At 44.7% G+C, this 13991-nt stretch overlaps 1 pseudogene; it reads right to left on the minus strand.

The window, feature by feature from the left end:
- Nucleotides 1-8211: 8211 nt before the first annotated feature.
- LOC119276459 lies at nucleotides 8212-10143 on the minus strand (annotated as a pseudogene).
- Nucleotides 10144-13991: the final 3848 nt, after the last annotated feature.

Consider the following 13991-nt stretch of genomic DNA (forward strand, 5'->3'; position numbering starts at 1 on the left):
AGTTGGTCGATGTGTGGAATAATAGTAGTAGATGCAGAATCGTTTCAGTCTACTTGTCACGGACGTGATGCCTATATTCATGATCATTGCCTTAGATGTTTTCATAATTATGCACTTTTCTATCAATTGCTCAACAGTAATTTGTTTACCCGCTGTATGTTTTCTTCAAGAGAGAAGCCTCTAGTGAAACTTATGGCCCCGAGGTCTATTTTCCATCATATATTTTCATATCTATAAACCAAAAAATCCAAAAATACCTTGCTGCACTTTATTCATATTTACTTTATTTTGCTTTTTTATTTATCTTTTATACATATCTCTATTAGATCTCACTCTTGTTCGTGACCATGAAGGGATTGACAACCCCTTTTTCACATTGTGTGCAAGTGTTTATTAGTTTGTGCAGGTGCATATATTGGAGACTTGCTTGTGCCTCCTACTGGATTGATACATTGGTTCTTAACTGAGGGAAATACTTATCTCTACTTTGCTGCATCACCCTTTCCTCTTCAAGGGAAAAATCAACGCAAGCTCAAGAAGTAGCAGACACCGTAGTACAAGGCGAACGGGCATGTGCGTGGTGGTTGCGGTCGTCCGACAATGCCTAGGTGTCAGTCGAAGAGGTACATTGGCAGCATTGGAGGTGGGCACAAATGCAAAGTAAGGGGGAGCAGGGGTGGAGTGGAAGAGAATGGGACCGGGAGGGGATTTGAGTGGGCCACATTGGATGTCAAAACACATCCGGACCGCACGGTCCAGACGGATGAGGGTGGTTTGAGAGTCCGTTTTGGAGATGCCCTAATCAGGCTATGGTTGCAAAACAAGGCTGGATATTAGAGAACCTTCAACGCGCCAACCCAAACGGACACGCGCTTTGTCCGTTTGGGTCGGCTGCCCGCTCGCCGTCCGCCCTCTTTTTTATTTGGGTCGGCAGTGCGCCCAACGCACCGACCCATATTTTCCTGCGTGGTCGGCTTGCCGTCGTTTTTCAACAAATATACACACATTTTGCATAGTTTCGCAAGCAAACAAAAAATAGCATAGTTCCACAATCCAAATAAATATATCATAGTTTACATGCCGAATAAAAATTAAATTGTCTCAAATACATTTAAAAAAGATACATCTATTGGTTGCCCACATGAACCCACATATGCTCAACCAAATCATCTTGCTGCTGAATGTGAGTTTCTCAATCACGCATTTGATGATGAAATTAGGTGAACTGTGCATGTTGCCGCTCCTCCTCCATGCTCAGGCACAACATTGTCATCCTAAAACTGAAACCCTTAATCCTAGATACGTTCCAGGTGCTCATCATCTACGAACATATTATGCATGATCACACAAGTAGTCCTCACCTCCCACAACTTCTTGCTGCTCCAAGTTCTAGCAGGACATCGAACGATGCCCCATCGAGATTGGAGAACACCAAAGGCACACACGACATCCTTCCTAGCACTCTCTTGCTCTTGGGAAAATCTTTTCCTTTTCACTCCGACAGGGTTGGGGATTGTCTTCACAATAGTAGTCCACTGAGGATAGATACCGTCAGCTAGGTAGTATCCTTTGTTGTAGTTAAGGTCATTGGTGTTAACATTGACCGACGAGCTATTGCCTTCGGCAAGCCTAGCAAACACGTGCAAGCGTTGAAGCACGTTGATATCATTGTGCTATCCACCATGCCAAAGAAAGAGTTCCAGATCCAGAGATCTTGCGAGGCCACGGCCTCAAGTATGACAATGCAAGCCCTGACATGGCCCCTATACTGCCCTTGTCAAGCAGAAGGACAGTTCTTTCACTCCCAGTGCATGCAGTCTATACTGCCAAGCATCCCTGGGAAGCCCCTGCTAGCATTGGCCGCCAACAAGCGGGTTGTATCTTCAGCACTCGGCTCTCTCAAGTACTCAGGGCCAAACACCGCAATCACAGCCTTGTAGAACCTGTACATGGACTTTATAGACTCGCTCATACAGATGTACTCATCAATGAGATCACTGGGCACTCTGTATGCAAGCATCCGGATAGCTGCAGTGCATTTATGATAAGATGAGAAACCAATCTTTCCAAGGGCATCCTCCTTGCACTCGAAATATTTATCGTATCTGACCACCTCCTCTCGAATATGGTTGAAAACATGCCTAGCCATAGGGGAACGCCGCCGGAATTGGTGATACTTGAATAGCGGGTTGAATGTGTCAAAGTAGTCCTTCCAAAGAAAGAAATGACCGCTCTCTCGGTTGCGATTCAACGCCGGAGTGTGCCCCGGGATCGAGCCCCAGAACAACGGCCACTGCCTATTAAGGTGGTCATGGACCAACACAGCAGCCACCATCTCCTCATCATCGGATGAGGAATCATCGGAGTCGCAGAGAAAATTGTGGAAAAAGAACTCATTGACGGAGTCCATTTGTACCTTGGGGCCAAACTGTCGAACAGCTTGCGGGTGTCGTCAAAGATGCTGGTCAGCGAAGAGATGCGCGCCTCCCCTGGACCAGGTAGCTAGCCTGGCGGCGTCCGACGAGCGTGGCGACGTTCAGGCGAGCGCGGCGTCGTCGGACGAAGGAGCTGGCTGGGGCCGCGGAGGCGACTTCGTGCTTGCGGCAACGTCGGGGTCGGGGTGGGGGGAGCTGTGGTGGCCCGGCGATGGTGGCGACGTGGGTGTAGGCGCGGACTGCTGGCAGGGACACCGGAACTGGGCGGCGGCGGCGACGGGGTAGGGCGAACGAGGGCTTGCTGTCGATAGGGGTAGAAGAGAATGGCCAATGTGCCACCGACTGGCATGCCAGGAGGGGGCGGGGAGTAGACGCGCGTCCGCTTCATGTTCGCGCCAACGCAAATGAGGCCTAATTTTGGGCCAGGAATGGGTCGGTAGGCAGACAAAAAGCGGACGCGCGTCCGTTTGGGTGGACCGACTTTTCTGTCTGCGGCGACCCAAACAGACACACGCAGACGAAATGGGTCTTCGCGGCATTGGAGTTGATCTTACTCACAAATCCTAACTCCTTATGTGCTTTAGATTTGATCTATTCGTCTATTCTAGTATTTTGCTAGTCCGTATGATTAGTGTAGTTTCTATTTGGATTAAATCTTGTACTCTGTCCGATCCAAAAAAGTGTCGTGGCTTTAGTTTAGCTTTATTTAAATTTGAATTAAAGCCATGATATATATTTTTGGATCGGAGGGAGTAGTAATTTCCTCATATATTCAACAGCCTACACCAGTCGATCCGTGATGATCATCTTGACGGCCTCCGGTCGACTTTCCTGGAGTCCGCAAGCCATCAATGGTCTAACAGGGACCAAGGGTATTGGGTATCCCATGAACCCGAATGGTCCATGATAAACTGGGAACAGACAAGTCATAAAAACATGATGCACCGAAGCAACTAATTTGATCGGTTCAGTATCTCTAGTGGCAGCATTGTTGGTTCAGTATCTCTAATGACGAAGAACTTGGCAGTATATTATTATTAAAAAGCAGAATGGAAATATAATAGTGCTCACTTTATGTATGTGCGCGAAAGAAGAAAAAAACTGGTCTTCTGTCTGTCGAGCACTACAAGTGTGCATATCTTGCTACAAACATCCTTACAGCTTACAATTTGTTTTGGTCAAAGATAGTTATGTATCATGAAATATTGGAAATGACATGTTTAGCTATATAAATTATGTGGGAAAACAAAAAAGCTGAATCAAATGCAGGCAGCAACGTGGAAAGAATCTTCACATCATGCAAGATACTAAAAGAAAAAACTATGGCGAATGTAGGCTTTCCCCAACACAAAGTGTTGTTTGCAGAATCAAATGCAGGCAGCAATGTGAAACTCACGTCTCCTAAACATCTCTTTTGCGCTGAACTAACATAGGAACTATCAGCCTTTCTATACTTCTAAAGTAGACTGGCTAGCCATGAGCACTTGATAACATCAGACTTGGATGAATGATAACCAAACGACATATCTCATTTCAAAAATATTTACTACTTCATCAACGAATTACTGGTGATATGGATTTCAATACCAGATAGACAAAAAACATGAACCAGCACATATAAAAAGCATGCAAAATCTTACGGTTCAGTTTCTCAATGATGTGTATCAGGAAGCTACATAAAATATGTGTGTTAAGAATCTTGCGGTGACGGCATGCAGCTAAACCTGAACAATAGAACATATCCTGTGAAGGATCCTAGCTTTTAGGGTTTAGCCCTCAAGGCTAGCTGCCACTGATTCATAAAGCTTCTACGTAAATTTCGCCTGTGTACCCAAGGAAAATATTCTTTGCCCAGCCTGATGGATAACCAAATTACAAAGAGCTATAGGCCATTGAATAGTATTAAATATGAAGCAAGTTATTTGAAGAAATGTTAAATTAAGAACTACGCAGATCTGAAAGTAATGAATTCATTGCAACTTCGATTTTTTTTAGTTATAGTTTGTCTTTGTTGTTCAGCATGACAACCCCTAGTGGCAGGTTTTACCCTCACAAAAGGATATGCTTATCAGTGAGTAACTGTAGGCATCATGCTGTAATCACATCCTATAATTTCCTTTGTATTCAATCGGGGTTTGACTTCCCATATGACTTTGCTATTGCAGTTCATCCAGAATCGTGGAATCCAGTGTGGTCTGTAGCAAGGTATGCACACACTAGACTAGTCAGTGCGTATAATGTTCTTTCTCTTCCCCGCAGAATATATTTCTTCACTGAGTTTCTTAATACAATTTTTGGGGTATCTAAACCAATACATGCTATTTCAGCTCCTAAATTTGAACGTGGATTTGCGCCCATAAGGTGTTTCCAGTTTCAATTACTTGAGTTTATGGTCTTCACTTACTTACCGTCAAATCATTCTTCAGTAGCAAGTCTTGTTATCCTATAGGAATTTTCATGAATCATGCTTTTCTGTTGCTTGTGAGTGAACAAAACTTTATATGTAACTATAAGAGGATGGAACTTGCAAGAACATCAAAGCGTACCTTCACTTTTTGAGCAATACAAGTGATCTTTCATTGTCAAGTTGTGCATGTATTTTGCCATAGAGAATTCTGACTATTTTTCATCACTGGTCTGACTCTCTGACATATGAACAGCACTCCTATCATTTATGGTAAGTTGTTACTTTTTCATCAGCTACAAATAGCAAAAAGAACATCTGATTAGGAGATGGACCACTATTCAAGCCTAGAAATTTGTACTCTTAATAACTTACTAAGCACTAAACTACTTCTGCAAGCAATTCTCCAGAGTGTTCAGATAACCAACACTGGCATTTCACTTGCAAGGATGGAGTACTATGATTGATTTTTCTGTTCTACTGATAAATCTTACTTAATTTGCCTGCTGGTCACCTAAATCAGTATTCTGGTGCTTAAGTGACAACGATTTGTTGTTGCAGCATACTATTTTCTATCCCTTATAACTATTGGTTGTTTCACCAAAAACAATCTTTCAAGCATTTTAGTCCACAAACTAAACAAGCGGAGCATTCATAGAGGATACAGAAAATCTCAGAGACTTGATGAGTGCTTGAGCAAGCCGCCAATGTCGGATAACCTCATCACCGGCATCTCCAGCCTAGCCTGTCCCTCATTGAGGCCCTCACTGGGATGTGTGCATGCACAGAGTTCTCTAGGAGGAAAGAAACATGCATAACACTTGCTCTGTACGATGCAGAATAAAGACTGCAAAAAAGAAGTGTCACAGTTTCAATACAAAATTATTCCGTGAAGTAGCTGAATGTAAAATGCATATATATCTGATGCCGCATCTAAGTGTGTGAGTATACCTGAAACTGTGGTCTGAATAATAGCTGGACAGTGCCAGGACAGTTGCTTTGTTCGATGCAGACTTAATACTGCAAAAAGAAAGATCGGGGTGGCAACATTCACAGCCAGGTTAAACTCCTATTTGTGGACATCCAGCCAAAACATCTTTCTCGATCCACCTTTTAATTTACCACCAAAAGCATCAAAGATTGCAAGCAGAAGAGGATCAGTTCACAAGTCACATGAGAAGTCTGAACTCCCAGCATCTAACAGAAAATGTTTTGCTACTGGACATGGAAGAATAAATCATCAAAAGACTCAAATTATCACAAAACTGACAACTTCTATCTCCTTGTTATCATCTCTTGGTCAATTTTTATTTGGCCAGAATGCTTTTGTAGTAACTAAACGAAGACTGGTATTGATCTTCAAAGGATCTTTAGAAACACATAATGACCAATGAAACCAAAAAGAGAACATGCCATGATACAGAGCATGAACTTTAATAGCACATACTGCAACAAAATATATGTACATGTCAACTCTTGTGATTAGTAACCATGACCTGGAATCAGTACAGAGCCAGTGCTATTTTCAGAACCAACTTCCCATATTTCAATTTGCTAGATTCTCAAGTTAAAAGCAAATTGAACCTAAAATAATTTCCGTAACCATGTTTGGTTTCTGTTCACATTGTGCATTCTACTTGTGTTCATAAGCCATTGATGATCTAGATTGCCAAGTATAATTCATGATTTTCTTACAATGTAGTAGCATCGGAGAAAAATGATCAGCTTTGAGGTTTGGTTTGTATAATGACACGACTTGTGTGTCAGACAATGTGTATTTGCCTAGAAATAAAATTGCTCCCAAATACATGTTTCCAAACTAAGTAATAAGTGATTCATGCTTTTCAATTTCATATCCTCCTGCTTATCAACAACGAAGGCAGACAAATCTTTTACAGAGATGCAACATATTGCTGTACTTCCACACAGTTACAGAGATGCAACATGAGTGCCTCTGAAGTGCACTTTTTTTATCATCTTCTAAAATTTTCTCATGGCATTTTACTGAATAATGTCACAAGATGGATTTTGTATAGACAAAATACAGTATAGTGTTTGTATAGGCTGTGATTTTATTTTCTACCTTTAGGTATCTACTTCTAAATTTATGTTACTCTCTAATTTATCAAAAAATCCCTATAAATAAACTAGGTATTTGCAATTAAAAAGGCCCAAACATGGAAAAATGTCAGGTGTTTGAGGCATCAGCATTTGCAAATTACTTTTTTTTTACATGATTGGCCAACAAATTCACATCCTAGAATAGAATGTAGCAATGCAATAAAGGCAACCCGTATTGGTATCTATCTTAATTACTGCAGAACCTTTCACTGAATATATCTAGCTTACAATGCATCCTATAAATAAACCAAGCATACTGAATATATCAAAAAAAAACACATATAAAAAATTGTTAAAGGTTGAGGGCAACTTCCGAACCACTGTACTATTGATCAACATTTGTGAGCACGCTGGAAAACACCCTGGCAATAAAATGACCCATCTATCTAATAGCCTAACCACTTTGGTGAACATGTGATGCACAATTAACGAACATGGAACAACAGCAGAACAAGTAACTATCACAAAATGTGTAGTGTAAAACGTAGCTGCTAAATCACGTTTTGCACCAGCATAACAATTAGTGAAGGCTTTCTTTGGCAACTGATTGTAAATCAGTAATGGCTCTGCATAAAAGCAACTAAACAGGGGATGATTTAGTTGCCAAGAAATAAATTCTTTGCATTTTAACAGAATGTAAATTGTAAATAAGTAGACGCGGTATTAGCCATGTCATGTAAAATATTATTTTATTGGCATTCTTCACGCAAGTATCCTAATGAGTTTACATATCCGATCAATGGCTAGCTTCTCCATAAAGCGATTCCAAAACCTGATTGTGTTCTTTTATGAAACACAAATCTGAATCCTAAAGATGTTCCAAATTTAACCTGTTCTTGAACTTATGGACAGGAGAATGTATTGTATTACCATGTCAAGGAAAGGAAGCGACCATGAATTAACATTGTCCAGTCCATATAATAAATTAGTAAATATTTACGAATTATGAAAAACTCGCACAACGCTTTGTTTAACTTTACTTGAAGTTAGTGGGACGAGAGCCCCCTGAGGGGGCTTTTCCAAAAAAAAAAAAACAAGAGAGAACTGCGGAGATATTATTTCTTTTCTGTGGTGACAGATACAATGAGAATATGTCACTCCGCTATATTCATCAAGAGAATATATTCCAACTCACATCTATATTTATCATTACAAAAATTAACATAAGTTGCTGAAACTCAGTTATAGTCATCCATCGATCGGTTTCTGCATTTGCAGAATTAACAATTAAGAGATCCCCGAAAGGTTCCACACAATAACCGGTTTGCTTTTTATTGATTCAAATCATACCCCCTCTGTTTTTCTATACAAGGCCATTTCATAATTTGGGCTTAACTTTGATCATCAATTTGAGCAACAAAATATATGTTATATGCCAATGCTTTCTGTATATTTTGTTGCTCAAATCGATGGTCAAAGTTGGACCCAATTTACAAAGTGGCCTTGTATATAGAAAAATGGAGGGAGTAATTTACAGATAGGACGATGAACATAGCTAGTATGCATGACATACAGCTAAATAAATAAAAAACAGCACGAGCAATTTCCTTGGCTGTAGCTACATCCAGAAGGCCACTGGGGAGAAGGACGAGAGTTGCTTAGACACGCAACAAGAGGTAGTTTTCCTGTCTTTGATTTGCAGATTTCCCTCACGATCGTAGCTGAGACGAAACGTGGTCATGTTGAGCACGCAGCCACAAGAGTCACCAAAAGCATCCTGGAACTCTAAACCATCGGCAGCCACACAATCAACAAGGAAAAACCTGGAGTTTCCATGTAGGTGAGAGTAGGCCCTCGCCCTCTAGCCAACTGATGCCATGGGCTCCACATCCTGTGCTCCTCGGCCATCTTCCATTTGGGCTGCTGCAATGTGCTGCTGCTACTGCTGAGGGAGGGAACTTGGCAGGAGCAGATGTAGCCATCTGGGTGTAGCCCAACCCATGCATCTAGCTCGGCGTCGAAGTAGCCTTCGAGTTCGAGAGGTAGCATCCAATCCCCATGGCGCCTCCACTCACGGTTCTTGGTGTCAAAGGAGAAGGTGCCAGCGATGACCTCGCTGGTGTACGAAGACACAAATATGGTGTGTCCGTCCGGGTGAAGGGCGTAGGAGTTGATCTTTTCATCCTTGGTGAAGGGTGCCGGCATGCTTTTCCAGGACCAGTCAGTGCTTGGGCACAAAGTGTTCATGTCGTCCTTGGTGGTGGTCAGGACGTGAAAGGACTGAGGCCGCCTCATGAAGTAGTAGGCGAACGCAAACAGCACGTCGCCGGCGGTGAGGAAGTAGTTGGCCGCATCGAGGAGTGAATCAGGGAGGGGATTGCCCATGGCCAGAGCGGCAGTTTCCGTGTCGAAGACCACGGTGGCAGCATATTGGTTGCTGGTGGCTATGATGTTGCCGCCCAGTGCTGCAAAGTCCATGGGAAGGTTACGCGCAGGTGACACTAGCCGGACGACAGGAGGGGTGCTTAGGTCAGGGCTGCCAGCGTCAAGCTTGCGGATGGTGAAGCCCCTGTGCCAGTCGTCTAGAACCAGATAGAGGCTCTTGTGCTTGTTGCCGCTGCGGTCATGGCAGCGGGACTCACCCTCCTCGCCCCGGCGTCGTCGCTTAGACATCCTACAAACCGGAGGGAAAAGATCAGCGCAATCGATCTGGTCTTGTGGGCGCCGGGGCGAATCTAGATATATAGAGCTCATACACCTCGAAACCAAATCGCGGACGGGGCGGGGCGGGGCGGGGCGCGCGAGAGCGTTTGTGTAGACGGGAGCACGAGTCTGTTTCGGAGTCGGAGTTGGTTCCGGGGAGGAGACAGGCGGCGCCGGAGAACGTAACGGGCCTCACCTCATCTCATCTCTGGCGAAACCCACGGCCTCCGTCTGATCCATACCGGCGGCGCCCCCCGTGGCCGCGCCCCATCGGCCACCACACAACCCACGACCCCCTCCCCAGATCCAGGCGGAGCTGCTGCGCTCGTGGGAGGAGGCCGGCGCCGCACGGAGGCTCGCGGACCGGCCGGAGAGCTTGGCCATTCCCGAGCTCGTGCGGGCACTAGGTTTGCTCTTCTTTTGGGAAACGTTAATCGGCGAACGTCTGCTAGGGGAGATTTCGCAGCGAACTACCTTTTGGCCATCAGATGAGGGCATGGCCAACGCGTCGCCTCAACTGGGTGCTTCGCAGACCAGGTAGGTTCGGGTGTCAGGAAGGATTGCCTCGCAGTGTACTAGTGCTGCCTGCAGAAGAGGCGGGTGCTTAAGGAAAAGGGAAACGATTGGGGCCGGCGCACCGGCCGAACCACTCGGCCGGTCGCGTGCGACCTGTGCGATCCCCTTTTCATCGGCCCACAAATTGCTCACCATTAACGCCCCACGCGGCTGCGCTGCTTCCTCTCTCTCTATTTTATCTCGCCGGTCTCTATCTCAGTTGGCCGTCGCCGTTCGCCGCCCCCGCCGGCCGTCCTCATCGCCGGTGGCCACCCGCGCCGGCCGTCCCCGTCGCCGTTCGCCGTCCTCGCTCGCCGGCCCCGGCGGAAGCTGGAACCGCGTCGTGGCCTGCTGCAACCCGTGCCCAGGAGAGCTGCCATCATGGATGGCGAGCATGGTGAACGGCGAGCTGCGAGGACGGCGGCGCTCGCGCTGCAGACATGGCGGAGGCATTGCAGAACCTGCCGCACGCCCTCATGCTACAACCGTTTAACCAAAATGCTTCAAACCAAGATGAAAAAAGCTTCAACCAGATACATCAAAAGCTGCAAGCAGTCATTGCCATGGCGGAGTGCTACAACCGTCGACATAAAATGCTACAACCCTTGATGAAAAAGCTTCAACCCGAAACGATAGAGAAAGCATTAACCAGGGCTGCTACAAAGAAAAAAGTTGCAACCATTTGATAGAAAAGCTTCGACCGTAGATGAAAAAAGCTTCAACCAGATACATCAAAAGCTGCAAGCAGTCATTGCCATGGCGGAGTGTTACAACCGTCGACATAAAATGCTACAACCCTTGATAAAAAAGCTTCAACCCGAAACGATAGAGAAAGCATTAACCAAGGCTGTTTACAAGAAAAAAGCTGCAACCATTTGATAGAAAAGCTTCGACCCTAGATGAAAAAAGCTACAACCATTGAAAAAGAAAGCTACAAACATACACTGCATAACCAGAAAAGTTGCATCCGTTGTAGAGAAAGCTTCAATCATATGTGCGAAATGCTTCAACCTGCGCGTGTCGCCACCGAGCCGCAATCACAGTGGTTGGCTGGCGGCCGTCGCCGACGCAATTTCCTGCAGCCATGAGCATCAACGGCGAGGGGCGGCGGCGGAGCTATAACCGGGGAGAGCTATAAGCGTCGCCGCTGCAAGCTGCAACCAGCAGATGATAGTTGGAAGCGGCGATGGGGACGGGGCGGCGAGGGTTGGAAGCGGCGACGGGGACGGGCGGCGAGGGTTGGAAGCGGCGGCGGAGACGGGCGGCGAGGGATAGAAGACGCGGCGCGGCGCAGCCCAAGCAAGGGGATCGTGCCGAGGAAGAAGAAGTTGGGGGCGAGTTTTTTTTTTTGCTCCAGATCCAACCGCGCACGCCTCGCATCGAACGGCTAGGGCTGGACCGGCCGAACGTTTCGGCCGGTGCGCCGGCGCCTAGCATCGCCCTAAGGAAAAAGCTAGAGAAAAAAAAGGTCTGGCTTAGCAGCAGCCCATTGTTTGTGTCCTGGCTGATGCGTGTGTGAACGAGGAAGAAAAGGATGGATAAAGTAAGAGAGAGAGAGAGAGCAACATGGGACCCACATGCTGCTGCTGCTTTCGTTGGGTGGTATTATAGAAAGTGATGGCTCCGTACATACAAGCCTACATGGAGGGCATGAGACCACCGTATACTAATGCTTCCAGTGTTCATGCCCTGAAAAACACGGATCTTAAAGCAGCCTCAGGAGACACGTCAAAGAAACAAAGTTTCGCTGTGAAAGGCCCCTCTGGCGAACGTGTGCATGTCTATATCGAGACCACCGACAGGTCTTTGTCCCCACCCCTCCCGCGCATCGTAGAGAGTGAGAGAGAATGAACAAAGAGGAAAATAGGGGGAGAGGTGATTAGTCCCTTTAATGATCGAGTAAAGGAGCAGAAATGATTCTCGTCTTTTTCTCTCAGAGATGACTCTAAGTTATCAAACCTGACTCTAAGTTATCAAACCCACGAGAGGAAGGTGCAAAGTTTCTACCAAGCTTCTACGAGAGAATTAATTTCAGTTTTTGACCGAATCAAAATCAAGTTGACACTCAAAACTCTTATAATAAAAATAAGCATGGGCATGAGGACTTATTCTTAAAGCCATATATTTGTGACGGGACCATTATGATCTTAATTTGTGCCCTAGAAGTCACACATTGAGATGTACTTGATATGTATCGAAGTAGGGGATGTGTCCAAATTACGTCTTGGCCGACGCGCGCCCTGTATCAAGAGTCAATTGTCCAACCAAACGCCCTATCCGACGCTCGGGGTTGCCCGGTTATTAAGATAGAAATCAGACAAAAGCATTGGATGTTTAATGACTACACATCTTATATCCTCAAACATAGGTTCTGTGTTACCGTACTAAAGTTTTTTGTTATCGGTGTTCAGAATAACACATTACAGTCTCCCTACGCTTAGCCTCTCAGTGGCTCGTTCTCCATGATCCTAGGTACCTACATGGATGAAGAACACGAACAAGACAAGAGACAACTATGAAGAGATTTTATGTTACACATATGTGATGATAATTCAAAGTACTTCATGATCCCTCCAACAAATACATCGGGTTGTAGGGCTATGCCTCAACCATGACCTTACCGAACTACTCACACATGAAGATCAGATCATACGAAGAAATCATTAAAGAACACATCATGAAGGTTGATTGATTGATAATATGTCCTAGAATGGATGTCGGATGTGATATCCAATTACAAAGTATGGCTAGTTGGCTGAGTACTACGGTGGTGGAGACAGTGGCGGCTATGGAGATGTGGATGGGAAATGACGACGGCTAGCGTTGTTGTGGATGACGAAGATGGAGGTTTCAGCGACGATTTGTGTTGTTTCTGGCATTGGCTCCTTCATGGTATTTGTAGCGGCGGATAAGAGAGTGCCCTTAGCAGGCCATACGACCGCTCACGGTTGTATGGAACGCCCTTTTTTGCTCTAGCTTATCTTGTGCACCTTCCATTTAATCTCTTCTATCTCCTCTTTACTTCTTTTCATGTATTGGTTTGATTTCGTCCATAAATAGCCCTTTTTCTATGGAAACAAAATAAAGATCAGATATTTGGAAACATTTGCATTCGTTAGTCATTAGTGGCGATATCTGAGCGAATACCTCGGTTTGAAGAAAAATCTCAATTTAAAATAAGGTTTGAATGAGCGTAAAAATAACACTCAGTTGTTTAAACCCAAGCTTAAACTTGATCATCCTCGAGCAACATAGAGAGAAATCCAAGCTGTAAATAACTCAGTTGTTTAAATCGAAATAATGAGAATGTTTTCGTTCACTTATGATAGGTACGCCTAGATAGCCCTCCGCTTCTTGACCTGAAAACATAGTATAGTTATAGCGGTGACATGGTTATTATGCAAGTGTTAGTGAAGCAAAGATAATCAACGCAAATTTCTTGCTCAACTAGATAACATAACTAAGTAGATCTCAATTCTATTTCTTCTAGTTAACACTTGCTTGTTGTGAATGCTTGGAAGAGCTTTTCTTTCTTGAGCAATGAAAACAAAAATTAGGGAGTGAAAGGTACGTAAAGATAACATGATTCTAGAGTAACTCGCTAAAACACCCACGAGTGTCTTATCATCAAGGCTCTCAAGCACTTTGCTCAATCATTGCATGTTGAAACTTTTATTGTCACGTGATAGGATTATGCCAAAGAAAGGATCATGCATAAGGTTTCACAGTGGCTTAATTTTGGACAATATGCGCCAATATGTTGCCTCTTTCGAGCTCTTGTGATTAATATCCGGTATGTACCACATACACACCCATTCAAGAGAAAACGGAAT

This window comes from Triticum dicoccoides, chromosome 3B (genome assembly GCF_002162155.2).
Source record: "Triticum dicoccoides isolate Atlit2015 ecotype Zavitan chromosome 3B, WEW_v2.0, whole genome shotgun sequence".
Classification (NCBI taxonomy): domain Eukaryota; kingdom Viridiplantae; phylum Streptophyta; class Magnoliopsida; order Poales; family Poaceae; genus Triticum; species Triticum dicoccoides.